Source organism: Heliangelus exortis, chromosome 6, assembly GCF_036169615.1.
Source record: "Heliangelus exortis chromosome 6, bHelExo1.hap1, whole genome shotgun sequence".
NCBI lineage: Eukaryota > Metazoa > Chordata > Aves > Apodiformes > Trochilidae > Heliangelus > Heliangelus exortis.
In genome coordinates, this window is record NC_092427.1 from 18377742 (window position 1) to 18397892 (window position 20151).

The 20151-nt window shown below is 40.8% G+C and overlaps 1 protein-coding gene across 3 annotated transcripts in view; it reads right to left on the reverse strand.

Annotated features, from left to right (window-relative positions):
• The window catches only part of DIP2A (disco interacting protein 2 homolog A), a 109426-nt gene that overhangs the window by 88990 nt on the left and 285 nt on the right, over positions 1-20151 (reverse strand). The window lies entirely within an intron of this gene.

The following is a 20151-nucleotide window of genomic DNA, read 5'->3' on the forward strand; positions in this document are numbered from 1 at the left end:
ACTTGGTTGGAATGTGAACAGCAGCTAAAAGACTAATTCTAGAAAACTCAAAAATTCCCTGAATCAAGTTAATTTCAACTACCAAAAATTTTATTCTGCTGTAATTGTGTTTGCTATTAGATCTTGAGAATCAGAACAGAGACTGCACTGTCTCTCTGGGAATTTTTATGGTCCCAAAATGGGGTCCTTTCACCCTGAGTACAGGATATTTCTTTATTCCAGTTCTGTGCAGTGAGGGGTGCTAAGGGATAAATCCACAAAGCTGTCACACCCATACAAAAACCTGTGGCCTATTTATCCCATTTCACAAGAATCAAGATTGGCCTTTTTTTACACTTACTGGTTAGTACCTTATCACCACCAGTCTGACTGGTAATTGTACTTGCTTCTGTTTAAAAGCAGAGTGTCCTTTTAAATCAAGGTGAATGATCACTGAGGAGTAGTTCTGATTGCAGAAGGGGTGTTTCTTGAGTCAGTGGTCTCCATCTCCCCCTGCCCTCTTTTGTCTTTGTTGAGTTCTGCTGACCTCATGCCTTGTGACACAATGTTTTCTTTGTTATCTCTCAAGGCTCCTCTCCATGATTCTCTTCCAGGATTAATGGTTATTAAGGCATGCAAGCCAGGGTTCTCTTATTGTAGTTCTAGTTAGTCACCTTAACCCTTCAAGGCTGTTATATAGGCCCTAATTAGCTGCCCCTATTCCTCAGAAATCTTCCCTTTGTTATCATTCTGATTGCACTCACAGTGCAAAGTCCAATCCTAATCCTTGCTCTTACAGACAGCAAGATCTCTCCTGCTTCATTTAAATTCACTGCCTCTCAATCTACCTGTATATACCACCCGAAACTACCTAAACAGTTGAGAAATCTTTTCCACTAACCTCTTTCCCACTTTTTAAAGGGCTCTTGCATACAAACTGCCCTCAATTTTCGATTTAAAGTTTTCTCACTCCAGTGGACATGGCTTGACATTCTCAACCACAGCTGGAAAAAAGCATACACCATCTTCAGGCACTGGAATAGGCTGCCCAGGAAGGTGGTTGAGTCACCATCCCTGGGATGTGTTTAGGGGTCATTTAGATGTGGTGTTGGCAGACAGGGTTTAGGGGAGAACTTTGTAGAGTAGGGATGATGGTTGGACTCAACAATCCCAAGGGTCTCTTCCAACATTAAAGATTCTATGATTTTATTATTCTATCCCTTCCTCTGCTCAACAGGGAATCCCTTTAAGTACTTCTGCCTTTCACAAATTATTTGGGAAACAAGCGATTTTGATACAATCACATTCCAATATTTATTAGGGTTCCTTTGTCCTTGATATAGTTATTTTTCTTTTAGTCTCAGTGGCTCATATTGTGAAGAATTTTTGATGTTTCTGTCTCTGAGCCTAGGAGAACAACTCATCTATTCTTCTAGCAGTCATAGCATTACCACCTTACCTGCCTCCAAATACAAATATGCAAAATCAAATTGCTCTAGCTATAACAACCTGCCAAATTAAGTCTCTGGTTTCCCGGTGGTCAGCTTCTTACTTTCTCAAGTCTGGGAAACAGTTCTTTCTAAATTGGGTTGGAGAGAATAACAGCTACTTAAGACAGTTCTCTGTATCGTCAGATCTTGTTTTGCAAAACCACAGTATCTTCTTCCTGCAGAGCCACCAATACAAACCTCACGCAGAGAAAGTCTGGCTTCAGGTCAGAAAGAAGGGTGCATTCAGCAGAAAGAGAGCAATGTAATGCCTGGAAAACAAAATCTCTCTCAAAAGATGTTAGACCTCCTCTCAAGATACACCTGCAGTTTCCACAGCAGAAACAGGCAGGTGTAGGCCCCCAAAGGCAGCAGACAATACTAAGGAGAGAACAGGTGTAGTAGGCAGAAAAGTTCCTGAGTCATGGACAAAGGATACTAAGGGAAATAGGATTAAAAACCAGAATTAAAGAAAACAGATTAATTTCTCCAAGTCTGTTCATGCAACACACACCTAGGCTAATTTAATAGATTACTGCTGCTGAAAGATGTAGCTCTGCTTATGACTCCCAACCCCTTCAGCCTCCTCTATGCCAGCTATTGTGCTCAAGTGATCCCAAGGCACATTTGATCAAGTCACTTACCTGGCCAGTTATTACACAGCCAGACCCACTTGCTTGGTGCCAGGGAAGTTTTCTCTTCAAGGTAATAAACCCTTTTTTTTGGCACCAGCAAGCTGTTAGATCTCAGTTCTGATGGGTGGAGAGATGTAGTTTTCATTGCAGTGAATGATCTGACCTGGCTCATGGAGAGGTCTGCTGACTCTCATAGTTAATGTACAGGAGAGCATCCCATGGCCTGGAACACAAGAGGAAACACCAAGCAGCAAGGGGCTATGCTGCCCTCACCCACTGGTGAAATACCAAAGTGCTTCAGCTTAACAGCAGTTACATTTTCATTAAGCCCTTCCATTACTACCAGCTTTACTCCACAGCTCCTTAAGAGTAATTGCTATTAAGTGATTATGAATCACTTAATCACTTGGAATCTCCTTATTAAAAGAAGGAGATTGCAAGCAATTCCTTTAAAACTGTACTCATCTATGAACTTTCTAAAGTTCACATAGGTGATGCCACAACAGTGAAGCCTCATACATTTCACTCTCAGATTCCAGTTCTGAGAAAAAAACCCCTCATATTCAACACTACCCCGTATCAACATAAAAAGTTTGACTATCCAAGATGCAAGTTTAGACAAACATTAGAGTTACAAAGACAAATATGGAAGCTGAAAATACCAGACTTAAGCTTGTCCATCCAATCCAATGTAGTCCCTTGAGTGCAAGTACTGGGAAAATCTACATGATTGCATAAATTTTCCAACAAGACTTCTGACTCATCCAGTGTAGTGAAGAAACATTGTTCAATAGACAAATTATTGAACAGGTTTGCATTTTGCTTTTTAGTTCTTTTGCCAAAATCAAACAGGCTTCAAAATTCCAGAAAACTTGAACAGGAAGGGAATGGTTGGGAGTACAGACTAGGGGCACTTGGGAAGGAGTAACTAGTCTGGCACCACGTATTCTAACTATTCCTTCATCAAATAGAAAATATGGATTTGTTTATACATGTTATGATATGAAAAACCACCTGATCCTAAATTCAGATTTAGCTGGAGTGTGGATTGATTTCAAATGTGCCACTGAGATCCTCAATGGTGCCTCTCACTGCTGATCAGAATCTGATGAAGCAGCAACAACCTGCTGAACGCTGGGGGCTGGGAGAGGGACAGAAAGCAGGACTATAAAAGAACTTAAAATTTATGAAAGAAACAAATGGATGGCACTCCTTGCATGTAAGCTGATATCTTCAGAGATAACACCGGGATCTGGTTTCACCTTGTAAAACCTGTATTTAAATAGTTTCCAGGTATCTGCAGAACAAACCTATCTACTGCTGAATTGCTTTTTACTCAGTATCTCGCACTTAAACTTAGAAGATTTGAACATAAAAGTTTCCACAGGGGAAACTAATTAGCAGCGAAACTGTCCTAGTTCAAAGCAATAGGTTTTGACATTTACCTCCAAAAGCCTTGGCAAACTTTAGTCACCATTTTTTTCAGGCAATCACAAGGCTGTGTTTAACAGTAGCACATTACACTGCTTAAGTCTAGACCCACTTTAGCAAAACCGTGTTTAGGAACAAAGATTAGAATGTCAGAGGGCTGCTTGCTTTATCCTTTGACGTTAAACCAAATGAGCTTGCATGATAACTTTAGATTTTTGAGATTAAATAATTACAGGCCCTAGCATTTTTACACTGACACCCTGAATCATGTTTAAATTGTTTGCATAATTGGTTTATATCAATGTACAAAGTCGTTCCTGTCTACAACAGACAAACACTTTCAGGGCTGAAATAAAGAAGTCCCCACGTTGCTAATAGGAAAAATACAGATACTTGTAGAGCTAAGCATTTCAAATAGCTATAATTAGACCTTTGACTGATTATCAGAAGACACTTTAATGGCTTTACTGGATTTTATAAACAGCTGTGGAATTTTAAATCAATTAAATTTCTGTTAATCTAATATATAGAAGCTGCTATGTGACCTGAAGTCAAAGTTTCACTTGCCCTGCTCATTCATTTAACTCAATTAGGTTTTCATGCTCCCTGTTCTTCTCTCTCCAGTCTTGATTGATATGATGGAGAAAAAAACTCCACCAGGGCTACTATCCACTCATCTACTATGACTTTTATTAATTCATGAAAGCATTTTGCTTTTTACTGGAAAATTCAGACCTTTCAGAGGTCTGGTAAAAGCTGTAAAAACCTATGTCACCATCAACTTGCCCATTACCTGTTAATTTGACAAATTTAAATCTGGAAAGTAGTGCAACACAATTTTCTCATACAGAAGGTTAGACAATATTTAGGTTTATTTACACCTGAAAATCTGGTTTGTGCTATCTTAATACATATATTTATAGAACAGTTCTTGGTTTTGGAAATCCAACTCCTTTCCCAAGAGATTTGTCTTTGGTGTGCCATGACTATCAGCTCAGTTTTTCAGATTAAATTCTCCTGCTTTAAATTTTCCAATATCCCCAACCTGCAAAGTTTTTCTCATTTTTGCATGTTTTCTTAGTATGTGGTTTGGTCTGTATGAAAACAACTGAATTCCAATAATCCTAAATTCTCTAGTTTTCTGAGATGAGATGCTGCAATTTTAGCTTCTCACAGGAACAAGGACATCATAGTTTTCTATAATTAACTCACTTGTCTACTTTTTCAGAGCACATGTCTTAACCCATAAACCATGGGTTTAAAACACTCAAAAATTGACAAGTGGATAATAATTTCAAAGCCTCATGTATTTCAGTTAGACACTCAAGTGTTCTTTCAAAAGCTAAACGGATTTACACATAAATTTTAAAATTAATTTTAGCTCCCAAATTATGATATTTAAAGAGTTTAAAATTCTAAAGCTTTTAGAGTTTGAAGGGTCCCTTGTAGATATTCTAGTAAGCAACATTATTATAAACTTCCTCCCAGAAGAACTAAAATCACAAAATTCTGATTACTCTTATCATCCATCAGCAACATCCCTAAAAACTTCACAAGTCATTGCAACTAGGAATAATTTCTAAGTCAATATTCTATATGCAGATTTTCCTTAGGGTCTGGTTGCTATTTTCCTTGTTGTAAGCAAGAATAAAATTCACAATAAAAGCTACCAATGAAGTCCCTCCTGCAGAAGCTGGAAATCAGTAACATCATTAACATGGCATCAAGATCCAGTAAAATCTATTGCAAACACAAAAAAGTGGTTAAAGACATCAACGTGACTCTTCTGCCAAACCACAGTTTTTGTATTTTTTCCTATTCTTAGGCCTCACCTGCCACAGGCCTCAGTCATTAAAGGACACACAGCTCAGAACCTCCTCCAATAAATTCACAGATATTCAAAAGTCTCCAAGAAGTGTCATGTGACAGAAATTTCCTTGAAAAACCTAAAAAGAACTTGACATGAGCCAACATTTGTTAATTAGCACCTAGGAAATATTAGGAACTGATATAAGCTTGCTTCACCATCCTTTCTGAACCCAGCACGATATTCTTCTGATAGAAGCACAACTGGTCTTCTACATGAACATGGAAACAACCATGTCCTGAGATCTTCCCATGGTGTTTTGCTGGCTTTTTGGTTTCCTTGCATCCCAAACTCCCACATACCTTGGGTATCAGAGGATTACTTTAGGCAAAAAGCTGTAACTTTCTATAGCCCAAAAAGCATCACAGAGGTCCATCTGGAAACATGCTACTGCACATTCCTCAAGTCCTTTCCTACCTAATATTTTTGCAAAAGCATTTAATGTAAGTAACAAGCATTTTTCAGAAAGAAAAAGATTATTTGGAAATGAACCTGGGCAGATAAAGAGGTAGAATAAAAACTTCCTCACTAACGCTGGCAAAGAAAAGAAAATGTCTCCTCTTGTCGCTTGTTTTAAGCTTCTCTACATCTGTCCTGTCATCTTGAGCTGGAAAGGCATAGCATGCTGTTAGGTTTTCCTCCATGCAGTAGAAAAATACTAGTATAAAGTAGTAGACAAGAGTTCGAGCAAGTTCCAGACACATTACTGACTGGATTAGAAGTTATCCCATTTCTAATTCCTCTTGTTTTCCAGCTGGAAAACTTTTTCTAGTTTAGCACGTGCTGTGATTTCTGTTAATAAGGTAAAAAACTTCCAGTTTCATTGGAAAATGAAAGAGTGATAATCACAGTGCTACCTTTTGTAGATTTTCATTCTGTGGTCCCTAGAGCAGCTCCCAACTCCTGCAAACAGCTCTGTTACAAGTACTTCCAGCACCCAAAACTCTTATTCCAATCAACAAAATCTAAACACTCCAAAGAATATCTAAAAACCACCTTTCATTAGGAAAGGAAGATTCTCATTTGCTACATCTTAATCTCAGACACTGACAAATTTATAAATTGTTGGAAATAAAAGCAAATCAGAACAGTGTCACTACTTGCTAAAGACCAAATTTGAAGAGCACCATGACATTTAGTTATTTTTCTGATTTATCTAGTCCTGGTATCACAAGTCTGAGAAGTCTAGAAATATAATTTGTTCTAACTACTTTCAAAGCTAACCAGAAGAGCATCTCCTGTTTAAAAACACTCATGTCCTTAACATAGTCCTTCACTTGTCTCACGATCACATTGGTCAATTATTACCGCAATGCTTTTGAACAGACCAGTTTACTGCATTATTCAGTAAAAAAAAAATCTCACAAATAAGGCTGGTGTAGCTGGAAAGGGCACATGGGGACAAAGGCACACACTGCCTCTACTCCTGTGTTGACCTGTTCAGCTACAGTTTCAGATTTGACCACCACAAATCACAGCTTCCCAGTTTACCAAACTGCTTGCTGAAGACAAACTCACCACTAGCAGAAATATGACCCACAAATAGCTAAACCAAACCTTACTATAGCAGGGGCTTCTTGGAAATTGTTAAGCATAGCCCAAAAGTCAGCTGAGGGATATGAAGATGATCAGAAAACTACATCTCTCTTATGAAGCAAGGCTGGGGGCCTTGGATCTTTTTAGTCTGGAGAAGAACTGAGGGTGGATCTTATCAACACTAACAAAAACTTACAGGTTGAGTGTCAGGAGGATGGGGACAGTCTTCTCTCAGTGGTGCCCAGTCATGGGACAAGAGCCAATAGGCACAAACTTGAACATAGGAAATTCCATCTAAACATGTGGAGGAACATCTTTACTTTGAGGGTGGCAGAGCACTGGGACAGGCTGCCCAGAGAGGTGGTGGAGTCTTGGTCTCTGGAGACATTCAAAATCCACCTGGATGCCATCCTGTGTAACCTGCTCTAGGTGAACCTGCTCTGGCAGGGGGTTGGACTAGGTGATCTCCAGAGATCCCTTCTAACCCATAACATTCTGTGAATCTGTCAGCTCCACATCATGAGTTCTTAACATACAAACTCACTGAGCAGCAGCAGGCTTGCATTGGAGCAAAGTGAGGGGAAAAAACCCAAAAAACAAAAAACCACCTCTCAAGCTCCTGCCTAAAGCATGACTCATGACAGCTAAAAAGTTTCAAGGTCATGAATTTTATTACATGTGTGTATAATCTAAGGGCAGCAGAAACAAAGCAAGAATAAGCAGTCCTAAGTACAGCCATTGTAATTCCCACAACACGTACTATAGCCTCAGCTAGCTGGTTCAAATAGTTTCTTAGTGATGTTACTTACTAAATGAAAACCAAAAAATAGAAAAAGATGCCCAAACCTAAATAACTTGACTTCTTCAAACACTGTTTCTGGAAAAACAAAACAAAACAAAAAAAGGGGAAAATATTTACTAAGCTCCTATCTCTGAGAGCAGTGAATATGAGCTGCAAATTGAATTCCCACCAAATACAAATTATACACAAACATTTTTAATGAGGAACATATGTATTTTTGTTAAACAACATGTTAGTGTAAATAAGCATTTTTCCCCAGTGACCCTGAATGTTCTTTCAACCCAGCTCCCCAGTGTGCTTTGACAACGTATGTCTGACACACTTTCTCTGTAATGTCAAGTTTCTGCATTTTTTAATCATTCCTTTTTCCTTGTAATGCAAGGCAGAGATCTTGTGCCGTGGGACTTTTCCAGAATTCAGACCAGGACCAAAATGATCTTGAAGGCAAGAAAACAGAGTAGCATACTTTTTTACCCCTCAGCTTCTTCTCCCTACTCCACTATGGAACATAGATTGCTTCTGTGGTTGGATCAAAAACCAAAGGTAAAAACTCCTCTTTTCAGCTCCACAGTTGTGATTCCAACCTGCTGTAGGCCTTTCATGGCCTCCATGCCATAAATTCTTTCTTGTTTGTCTCTTCCTACCCATGGGCCTTGTTGCAACAGCAAAAAATAGACCCAGACCCACAAACCTACTTCCCCTCCAAAAGCTGCGGTTCCTGGACTGTGCTTCAGAAACCTCTGCGTGACAGAACAGAGCTGAAGATCCTCAAGTTGTATGTAGGCCACCTACCACTAAAGATTTTCAGTTCTGCTTATGCCAACAGCTTTCTCAAGTCCTATCTGACAAATGAGAGTGGTTACTATTTTCCTTGCATCTGATTAATTGAAGATCTGGGCTGACACTAATGCATTAATCATTAAGAGAGAATCATTAAGGTTGGAAAAGACCTGTAAGATCATCAAGTCCAAATGTCAACCCAACACCACCACGCCAACTAAACCATGTCCTGAGGTGCCAATTTCTACATGGTTTTTTGAACACCTCCAGGGATGGTGACTCCACCATTGCCCTGGGCAGTCTGGTACAATGCTTGGCTACTATTTCAGTAAATAAATTGTTCCTAATATTTAGGAATAATATACAGTCTGAACTTTCCCTGGCACAGTTTGAGGCCATTTTCTCTCATCCTATCACTGCTTACTTGGGAGAAGAGACCCAACACCTGCCTCACTAGAATCTCCTTTCAGGGAGCTGGAGAGAGTGAGGAGGTCTCCTCCCAGCCTCCTCTTCTTCAGATTTAGCACCTCCAATTCCCTCAGCTGCTTCTCAAAAGTCTTGGATTTAGACCCTTCCCCCACTCTGCTGCCTGTTGATCTTGCACCATGACCTACGTAAATTTTAATGTTTCAAGTTCTAGAGCAATAAAATGTTTTCATATCATAGAATCATCATAGAACCTCCTAGGTGAGAAGGGAACTTAGAGATCATCCACTCCAACTTCCCCGAGATGGGCAGGCACTCCTCTCATCTACACAAAGCTGCTCAAGGCCTCATCCAACCTGGCCTTGAACACTTCCAGGGAAGGGGTATCCACAACTTCTCTGGGCAATCTGTTCCATAGTCTAACCACCCTTATACTAAAGAACTTCTTCCTACTAACCAGTGTAAACCTATTCTCCTTCAATTTAAACACATCTCCCCTTGTCCTGTCACTGGACACTATTACGAAAAGTCTCTCTGCAGCCTTCCTGTAGGTTCCCTTCAGGTATTGGAAGGCAGCTATAGGGTCCACCCAGAGTCTTCTCTTCAGGCTGAACAATCTCAGCTCCTTCAGCTGCTCCGTGTAGCAGAGGTGCTCCAGCCCCTGGATCATCTTTGTGGCCCTCCTCTGGGCTCATTCCAGCAGATCTATGTCCTTCCAACATAAAACTTCCTTCCAAACACAAAAAAGGTTAATTTGTTCTCAATTTAACTTGGTGCCACTGTACCACAGCATCAGACAGGCCCCAGCTGTAGCTCACCATAAAAGCTTGAGGACAGGAATTCCCCTTTTCAGCAATGGATGCTTCTTTAGTTCAGCTGCCTGGTGCAACAGCATCCTACCCAGAGCCTTGGGAAGGACAGAGGCCCCTTCCAGCTCCCTTCACAGCAGCAGAAAGCAGAGAAGAAAGTCAAGCATAACATCTGCATTGTAAAAACTGAGACTCTCTTGTGTGCAAGATGGGAAATGGAAAGAATGAGCTCCACAGCAGCAAAAGGGCGCTCCAAGCCCCCCAAAGAGAGGAAAAAAAAAAAAAAACCCACCAGAAAAGTACTACACAAAGGATAATAAGACAGGAAGGGAAGTAGCAAAATCCCAGTATGATATTCTTTTCCACTGGTTAGGAAGGAGCTAGCTGGACTGATACTGATATGCACAAGCACACCCTTCAAATTTCACCATTAGCCTGTTAAGTATAATACAAGTATTAAGTATAAAACAAGTATTGTTTGAAGGAAAAATAAAGAAATGCTGCCCTCACAACTTTTTTCTCAAGCAGCTGTTTACTTTGAAAGGTTCTGCAGGAAAATAAGATAACCAGAAAGGAAAAATAGGAAAAACTCAAAAATTTGAGCCCAAATGACTTAAATAAAAAGTGAGAATAAAAGATAATTTTCATCTATCTGCATAATAATATGACATCGACGTATTTTCAGGTGTCCACAAATGGCAAATACTAGAAAAGGCAGAATTTTGTCAGGCCTTTCCTGCTGCTCTCCAGGAGGAACACTGAACATGGAGTTCCTGCTAGTGAAGGGACGAGGCCCAACTATATTCAGCAGCTGTAAGAGGTTTATCCAGATTCTTCAAGGGACATCACAGAGACAGTAGAATAGAATCACGGAATCCTTTTGGTTGGAAAAGACCTTTAAGATCATCACCTCCAACCTTTAACAGCCAAAGCCACCACTGAACCATGTCCCCCAGCACCATGTTTACATGGCTTTTAAATCCTTCAAGGGGTGGTGAGTCCACCACTGCCCTGGGCAGCCCGTGCCAGGGCCTGACAATAATTTCAGTGAAGACTTATTTCCTAATAGCAGCATTTTTACCTTTAAAAGGTAACAAGACATGAGAGATCAAGAGCTGACTCTTTCTTCACTGTCTTGTAAACTTACAGACATTTGCTACAAGACACAAGCTTCAACAGAGGAAAACAAACAGAAAAAAACCTCAGAGAGTTTTGAAAGAAAACAGGTCATTAAAAAGGAAGGGTGAATAAATTGCTCTTGTTAGGAGACAAGCCAAACAATGCTGCATTTTTCAACAAGACTCCAGGGGAGCAGTTGCAACAAAGGTGAACTGTGTGCGTTCTGCTGAGCACCACTGAGGAAACAACAGTGAGAAAGAAAAAAAGGTGGCAATAAAACAGTATGAAGAAGGTCAAAGAACAGGATGATGATTGGGAGGTCTTAATGAATTATTCACACATTCTAGGTCTGTCCTCTGAATCCTGTGAGGAAGAACTGCTCTCTTAACCTTAACACAGGAAAGCCATACACGTACATTTTACTGCAGATTTTCAAGTCTGGGTCTGCAATCATCACTTCAAAACAACTGAGGAAAAGGCAACAATTTTACAGTTCCTTGAGATCTACAAACCTTGCACCAAGAAACTGTCAAATACTTCCATACTTATTCCAGAGTAAATACACAGGTTCTTTATAACTAAAAGACTGTCATGTAATAATGTATTCAGAGACACTGAAATATCTTGCCTCTGTGTCATAATTTTAAGGAAAGCTTAGTTTTTCATGAGAAAACCTGGAAAAAAACAGATTTCCCTTAATTCTCTTGACGTACTGGTTGCCACCATACTCCTGTTCCTCACTAGGATTTAACCTGCCTTGTGAAAGTAGCATAGGAAAAAAAGAATGAAAAGGTCTGAAACCCATCCCTCTGCCACAGAACAGCTGAAGTTGTAAAGGGACATCTCAAGTTCAGGCTCACTCAATCCCCTGCTCCTGCAGGGCCAACCAGAGCAGGCTGCCTGGGATTACATCTAGATAAATCCTGAAGGAATTACTGACAAACAGAATCTATGTCCTAACATAAAGCTCAGCATTTTACAGTTACCATTGCTGTTGCCACTCAGACCAACAATGAATTATGGCATCTCCCGGGAACCTACTGAGCTGCTCCCAAGGTCTCCAACCTCAGTCTCCAACAACTACAGTTGATCCTTCAATGCAGAATTGCTTTTCAAGAGAAAGAGTATCTCACATTCTTCTAATCAAGCACAGGGAAGAGAAGAATAATCTAACCACCAGTTAACTACAGCAGAAATATTTAAAAAAAAAAAAAAAAAAAAAAGCCCCAACCACCTAACTGGTCTAGTCTGAAATTCTGCTTCAATTGGAAAGCAAGTTGATGACCTAGCCCTCCCAGTTCTCCTAGCTGTGCATTTTCTGTTTCCTCAGAATGATTATGATAACAACACAGTAGATTTAGTTCTTTTTTTGTAAGCTCTTAAATGCATCCCCATCGCCCCCAAGTTGGAAGCCACAGAAGTCAAACTAAGGCTGGATGTCCTTAAGTCTTCTGCAGATTCTCACTTACTCACAGGGCTGTTTTCATTACAAATAGCTACAGATAAAAAGTGTTAAGGATGCTCTCAGTTAAAAGAGGACACCTTGCTCATCCTTCCATGCTCCTGAAGGGAGGGGGAAAAAACAAAAAGAAACAAACACACACAAAACAAATCAAAATGGGTGGTGGAAAGTTGACATTTAAACACTGAGGAGAAGAGGAGGAGAAGAGGAGGAGAAGAGAAGAAAAGAAAAAAAGAGGAGAAAAAGAGGAGGAAAAGAGGAGGAAAAGAGGAGGAAAAGAGGAGGAAAAGAGGAGGAAAAGAGGAGGAAAAGAGGAGGAAAAGAGGAGGAAAAGAGGAGGAAAAGAGGAGGAAAAGAGGAGGAAAAGAGGAGGAAAAGAGGAGGAAAAGAGAAGAAAAAGAGGAGAAGAAGAGGAGAAGAAGAGGAGAAGAAGAGGAGAAGAAGAGAAGAAGAGGAGAAGAAGAGGAGAAGAAGAGGAGAAGAAGAGGAGAAGAAGAGGAGAAGAAGAGGAGAAGAAGAGGAGAAGAAGAGGAGAAGAAGAGGAGAAGAAGAGGAGAAGAAGAGGAGAAGAAGAGGAGAAGAAAAGGAGAAGAAGAGGAGAAGAAGAGGAGAAAAAGAGGAGAAAAAGAACAACTCTACTCTGATCAACCAACACATCAGATGTGGTAAGAAAAAACAAATGATCAATCCGTTTTTCTCTCCCAATATAGGTTACACAGGACTTTCACCTTTTCCCACCATCTGTGTTAACTGCCATCTCTCTTAAATCACTAATTTATGAGTTAATCCTACACAGCTAGGACACAGCAAGGTTAGGTAAATAAACCCAACTATAGAGCATTCCCACGGGTGAATGGAAGTGACAGTCCAGTTACTTATTTGAGGAATAGGTTTTTCATTTGAAAACATATTAAAGGTGGTGTGTGTAAAAAAGACAGCAGTAAAAACGTGTAAAATTGTTTTTCACTGCAGTAATCCAACAAACAGCTTCATGAGTCTCAGTTGTCACTGTTACAATTACACTAATGTGATGGGATAACTGAAACATTGGGAATGGTCCCAGCTATGATATTTAACTCAGTTAAGAACAATAACTCCTGCACATTCTGTACAGGACAGCTCATAACTCAACAGCCACTGTCACCAACAGACTCAAGAGCACTTTTGTAGCACAATATTTACAACCTCACACAGCTGATGAACAGAATGGAGGAGACAAAACTGTATAGGGAAAACCAGCTCAGTGCCAGTAGTAGCCTGGCTCAACTGAAGTACTGCTACTTAACCCACAAGTTATGCCTCTCTCCCATCTCTCGTTTTGTACCCTGCTTTACTATTATAATTGCTCACTGTGAACAGCCTTCAAAATGTGCTGTGGCCAAAAGGAATGCAATGGATGGAAGCATCCCACAGACCAGGTGCCTACCCATCAGCCTCCTAGCCAGACTGTCTTTATCTCAACAGACATGTAGCCTTCAAATGAACTTCAGTCCTACCCTGAAGCAGAGTAAGAAGATTATTTAATTTGCATTTTTTACCATAATCAGGAGGAAGTTTTACTCGGAGAAAAAAGGGGGTCTTTAGAAGCAATCTGTTTTTCAGCTGCTGCTGTTACAGAAGAAAACATTGCTGTGGCCAGAACCCAGCTTCAGAATGCTAAAGGCATATGGTGCCTGTTCTTTAATGACCTGGACTAACTCACCAGTCAGAAACTGGGATGAGACAGAGCAATGACAACCTGCTGGGCAGCTGCTTCACAGCCAGCCTGTCAACAGCTGCAGGTGACTTTGTATCCCCTGATGAAACAGAAAAGCCAGGACAGCAATTCCATCCAGCTGCAATACCTTTCTCCCATGATGCCCCAAAGCTTCAACAGCTTTTCACTGCAGGCAAGAAATCTGCTTTTCCATCCAGAAATCTGCTTGGATGTAAATAAAAAGGCTTTTTTGGAGCAAAAGCCTACCACCACGAAGGCAGGAGCTTTAATCTCCTAGAAGATATCCTTGAAGATGTAACTAGAATTGATGTACACATTCACTGTGTGCATTCCAAACAGTAGCAAATAAAATCCTCCATCTGTTACAGGCTACGAAAAGCCCCCTCCCCTCCTTTCCTTAAATAACTGAATCTTTCCCTGAATAATAATCCCATAATACATCTATTAAGCAACATAATCCCAAGAATGACATGAGTTGAGAACATGCTTAGAGATCCAACAATAAAACACTGGACTCCAACAAGGTCAAGACATTATAACTGAGTATTTCAGAGAGGAGCTGTTAGCTGCATCATTGTGCAGTTTTACAGCCAAAGCAAAAAAAATCAAAACAAACCAGTTTTAAATATAGGCACATTTTGGTAAAAAGATTCTGATATGCTTGTACCCCGGCTACTGTTTGTTGGCTTATTTACAATACAGTATAGAAGCAGCAAGTATCCATAAAGACTACACCAGTGCCTGACTTCCAGACAGGGCTGGCAGAAAGAGCCTTGTCCCATCAGTTGACAGTCACAAACTTCTTCATGTACCTTACCTGACCAGAATTAAAGTATCTCTTCCATAAGATAACCATGAACTTCAATGGCAACTGCTCCTTGTTACAAGAGTGTTTAATAATAAATTTATTTGGAAAAAAATCAGAAACCTGCTTCCTTTCAAACACTGTGTGACTACTTCTGTCACAAACCAAACCTAAGGATAGGAGCTTGTCTAAAGAACATCAGCCAGTCCCTTCCCTAGACCTGTGCCAGGTGTAACATGTTAGAACAGGCTTTGTAGGCTTACTCAGTCCCCCTGGGCATTTGGCAAGCCCCATGTACTATCACACAAATAACAGTTTCTGTTGGAGAGGCCCAGAAATTAAGCAACAAAGACGCTGCAGGTCAAGTTTCACAGACTACCATCCACTTAGCAAGCATCTGCCTCCCCAGTTCACCCTTCTCACTGACAGCCTCAGACTGCATTAATTCCCAGGTAGTAAAATGATGGCAGAAGTGGTAACGGCAAATTGCAGACATATGTTTTTTAAGAATTATGTAACAGAAAACTACCCCTTTAAGACCATAAATAGACACCCAAATACCACGCTCTATCAGAAGGATAATAGGTTAAAGTGTGTGGTATGTGTGTACATCTCTCTTCCTGATGTGATTTCACATAGTATTCTAATGCCAGATCAATACTGCTGGTGTAACAAAAGAAAATAAACTTTTCAGTTCCAACTGCAATCTCTGGCTTTTATAAGAAAGTTGTTTCTGCCCCAAAAAAGTATCCTGTTATCGATTTCTCATTTAAAAAACCCATCCAGCCTGTTAGTATGGGCTAATACTGGCTAGTAGTTATTGCAAAAATTATTACTGGAATATTTGCAGTTGCCAAATATCTGACAATACATATGTCTGATTTTTTTCTCGGGACTCCCTTCTTAGCTGACACCTTCTTCAGCTCAGCTTTACACATAACCTGCAGTACCTCAAAACACTCCTCTACCTAGAAAAAAACCCCAAACCACCCCAAGCCCAACAAACAAAACCCAAAACCAAACAAACTAGACAAAACTTCTTGTCACATGCACCAATTCCTCCTTTCTGAAATGGGAAATAAATAATTGGGATCAAAAGTCTGTCAGTGAGCCTTGTATCCAGGCTGACACAAACATCTCACCGGGAACCAGAGCACCAAATGCTCCATCTAAACTTCCAGCTCTTTCCACTAAAGCTTAACCAGGCTCAGGAGAAACTCTGAAGCAATGTGCTAAGAGATGCGAAACACAACACACCAATCAATCAGTGAAATCAAGTTATAATTAAGACAATAAACTATGTGCCAATACATTTGTATCTCAGGACTAATTCTGTAGCCTCCTTGATAGAAGCCACCGAGAGCAGCATTTCCCATCTAGTAATCAGGGGGGGTAATGGAATAGATTTAAACTGGGAAGAAGTATCTTCAGTCTATTTACAGTAGGTAATCTCCGTTGAAACACAGTTTAGGCTCACTTCCAAAATAAGACTGACCTACAAATTTCTAGGAAACAGAAGAACAACGAAATGCACAGATTTAATATTTAAAGCTGATGAGAAATTCTTAAAAATCCCTTGAAATATTCACATGCTTATCAAACAGCCATGCAAAAAAGTCTGTAAATACACATTTTTCTTTCCTCATCTTTTATGTAACATTTATGGAATGCAAATCATATGTTATGTTTCCAAATGGCCCATTCTCCCCAGAACCACATAACAAGTACACAAAATCTCCCAGAAAGGAAACAAGCACAGTTATATGTGTTTGGAAGACCCTGAGCTGCTAGCTGAGGGCACTACCATAGTGAACAACTCTAGAAGGCAGAGCCACACAAGCTAACACCCATGGGATGGTTCTTGTTGCTACACAGACATATAATATAGTTTTATCTTTGACTAATTCTACTCCTACATATATCGCCCTTGGATTAGAAAGGAACAAGAGAGGAACATCCTGCACAGATGATCTGGAAGAAGAAAAAAAATGACCCAGTTCCACATCTCCTACACTTAGGAGTGCAAGCAAAGGAGCTCAAATGGAAGAGGCACAGTGCCCACTTCTCTTCAGAAAGGTCTTTAAACATCACGATTTTTTCCTGACAGAGGTAGGGTTTCCTGACCTCTCAAGCTTTTCTCTCTTATCCAAAGTATGCATCTCATTGCATAACCCAGCAAATTATAGCTATGTGACATGGAAAAAAATGGAGCAAGTAAGTGGAAAAGCTCTGAAAAGGTTAAAAACGAGGAGGCTTTTGCACACGAGAACAGTCTTAAGTTGTTTTGAGGCACAGCTTTTAAATAGAATGTTGTGTTCATGAACTGACAAATTACACAGGTAATAATCACGTCTAAATGAGACCTGCTATTCAAAATTATCATAACTTAAAGGAAGTGTACATTTAAATACATAAAAATACGCACAAATATAAGATACACTATCTTAAAATAGGCACAGGCTTTAAAAAAGCACATTGATGTTTTTCCTACAAAATTTCCAATGCAGATTGGACTTCATTGCTTTTTAAATAACCTTAGCTCTCTTTCAAAGCACAGAAGAACAGTTTATAGTGACTAATATATGAATGGGCTTTCACAGCATCACTTTAAAGCTTTTAGAGAAGACCCTACCAGGCTGATGAGGGACCACCACATCTTTCCATTACATCAGAAAGTTGCAGCATCTTATAGTCTTATGGTGAGAAAGCTTAGCCTACAGGGTCAAAGAGCTACAATTCAGCTTAGCTGCCAATCACTTTTTTAAATTGTCCTTGTGTCTCAAAAAGGGTGTGGCAGATCTCTTAGTTTTCACTTAAGAGATTCACTCTTTTTCTTCCAGCAAGGAAGAAATTACAGTGTTGATATAACAAAGCAACTCAGCAGCACTGTCCTATGGTTTCTTTAATAGGTCCAACCATTCTTTTTCTAGCACATAAATAATACAAACAGTTATCAATCAAGAGATTAGGATCTTGTAAAAGTGGAAGGATACATCACACCACATGTGACCAGAACTGTAGCAAGGTTGGAGCTCCCCATCCAAAACTCTTCAAAGCCGAACATGTTATTTGAGATTTTGAGTTGTCTTTAGAAAGTAGCCATGTACTCTGGCTGCCTTTCTATACAGCTAAATGCAAATGCCCTCCACAACTTTCACCATGACAACCTGGGCAAAACCAAGGAAGTTTTTTATCTTCTTCCCAATTTATAAGAGAAAATAATGTAATCAAAGAGAACATGGGCTATTTCTGCCCCAACATAGCACACACGACATTTCAATTCACAAATTACACATACAAAGCTGAAAGAACTTGCTCTCAATTTTCTTGTTTCTTTTCCTTCCTTCACACTTCCTCTCTATGGTAACACCTTCCCAAGTATGAGTTTCTCCATGTCATAGCATATTCAGCATAAGAAGCCACCTCAGTCTGCCTGTTTTCATACACATACATGAAAGCCTTTTTTTAAGGCAGAGGTCATCTACACCATCCATACACAAAATGCATAATAGCACTGTACATCCAGTAAAAAGGATGATGAAAACTTGAGGAAGTCACAGCCAGCAGCAGCCTTCCACTATAGGCTGGATTCTGCTCAAATAACAAGAGGGAAACAACTGACCATCACTGCAGGTACCCATTTACTTCTGCTAGAAGGAGAGTACTACACAAAATTTGCATCCACTTCACATAGGTTAAAAAGCAAGTATCTGATCCATTCCTTCCTCTCCAAGTGTGGAAATTCTGAACATTAATGAGACAGGTCCAGCAAACTTCACCTGCCTGCAGAACATGAGCATGTAACATATTACCAGATGTTGAAGAACACCTGCCTGCAAACATCTTCAGGTTATTCAAGAAGGCAGAGAAGCAATAACACCTTAGGTCAAATATAGTACCTAAAATCATAAACTAAGCTTTCAGAGTGGTCAAGAAGTTTGAGCTAACACTGTCGCTTTATCCAATGAACTTAAGTAATCCAGGAGGTTCTACAGCAATACAAATTCAGTATTAGACATACTGCACTGAGACAGCCCAAAATCACTTCAGGCATTTCACAGAGTTAGCATACCACAGATCCATATATAAAAAAAACAGTCCAGTGGTTAAACAAATACAGTCAGGACCTCCACAAAAAAAGCCAACCCCAGGATACCCTGGCCAATCAGCGAGTGCCAGCAGGGATTGGGCTTGATGATCTTACAGGTCTTTTCCAACCAGAATGATTTCAAGATTCTGTGAAAAGCCAGTGTCCCAGGCATGGCACAGTGTGAGTGCACACAGGTACTCCCAAGACACGGGCACGTCTCTTGCACAAGCAGCACTACGTGTCAGGCACTGCTTCCTTCAACTCTGGCAGACATGCGGTGACAGGTTAAACTTGGACAACAAAGTTACTAACCCTGTGCTTTGCATCTGCACCATAGGTGCCACTCTGGAGGCAAGGACAGCCACGCTGTGAAACGTTTCCCAGACCCCCATATAGGTCAGCCAGCACCCGAAGCTGAAATAACCCCGGTTTTGCCCACCCGAAAACCACACCATGGCTGGGGAAAACACAATGAGCAGCTGCTCCTAGAAAACGCTGCCTCTGCTTCCTCTGCTCCTTGTGTGCTCTCCTGCACCCAGTGCCTACACTTGCCTGTATGCAGGGTGGGCCACGCCAGGGAACCTATATGCAAAAAAACCACGCCAATCCTACCAAGAAAACAAGTACCATTCCAGCGGGGGTCACCAAAGGGCTGTTACCGCTGAACACAAGGCTGAAGGTGGAAGCAGAGGAACAAGTTACCTTTTGGGGGCAGCAAACCAAGAGATGGGCTTAAGTATACGGTCAAAGTGAACTTCAGCCACTGCATCTCTGCCGCCTCTAACCAAGGTTATCCTGCGAGGCGGAGGGAATGTCACCATGTTCCTGCCAGGAAACTTGAAAGCGTAAGAACGCTGTGAACTGTACAGAGACCTGAAGCGTGAGGCTTAGATTTTAGCTGTCACTAGGAATGCATATGTAAAATTACAAATAAATAAATAAATAAACGGGTATTTTCACAGTAACCAGTTGCCGACTGCGGTGCCAGTCCAGACTGAACGGAAACGCATCTCGTGGCCGGCTCCGAAGGGGCCTCAGCCACCGCCCGCAGCGGGGGACGCGGGGAGCCTGAGGCCGCTTGTCCCTCGCCATTCAGCCGCCGCCGTGGAACCCGCACCGCGGCCCCGGTCCCAGCTCCCTGTACAACGCGCCCCGCTCCACGCCGGTTCCCCTCCGAGGGCTGGCGACGGGAGAGGAGGCGCGGGC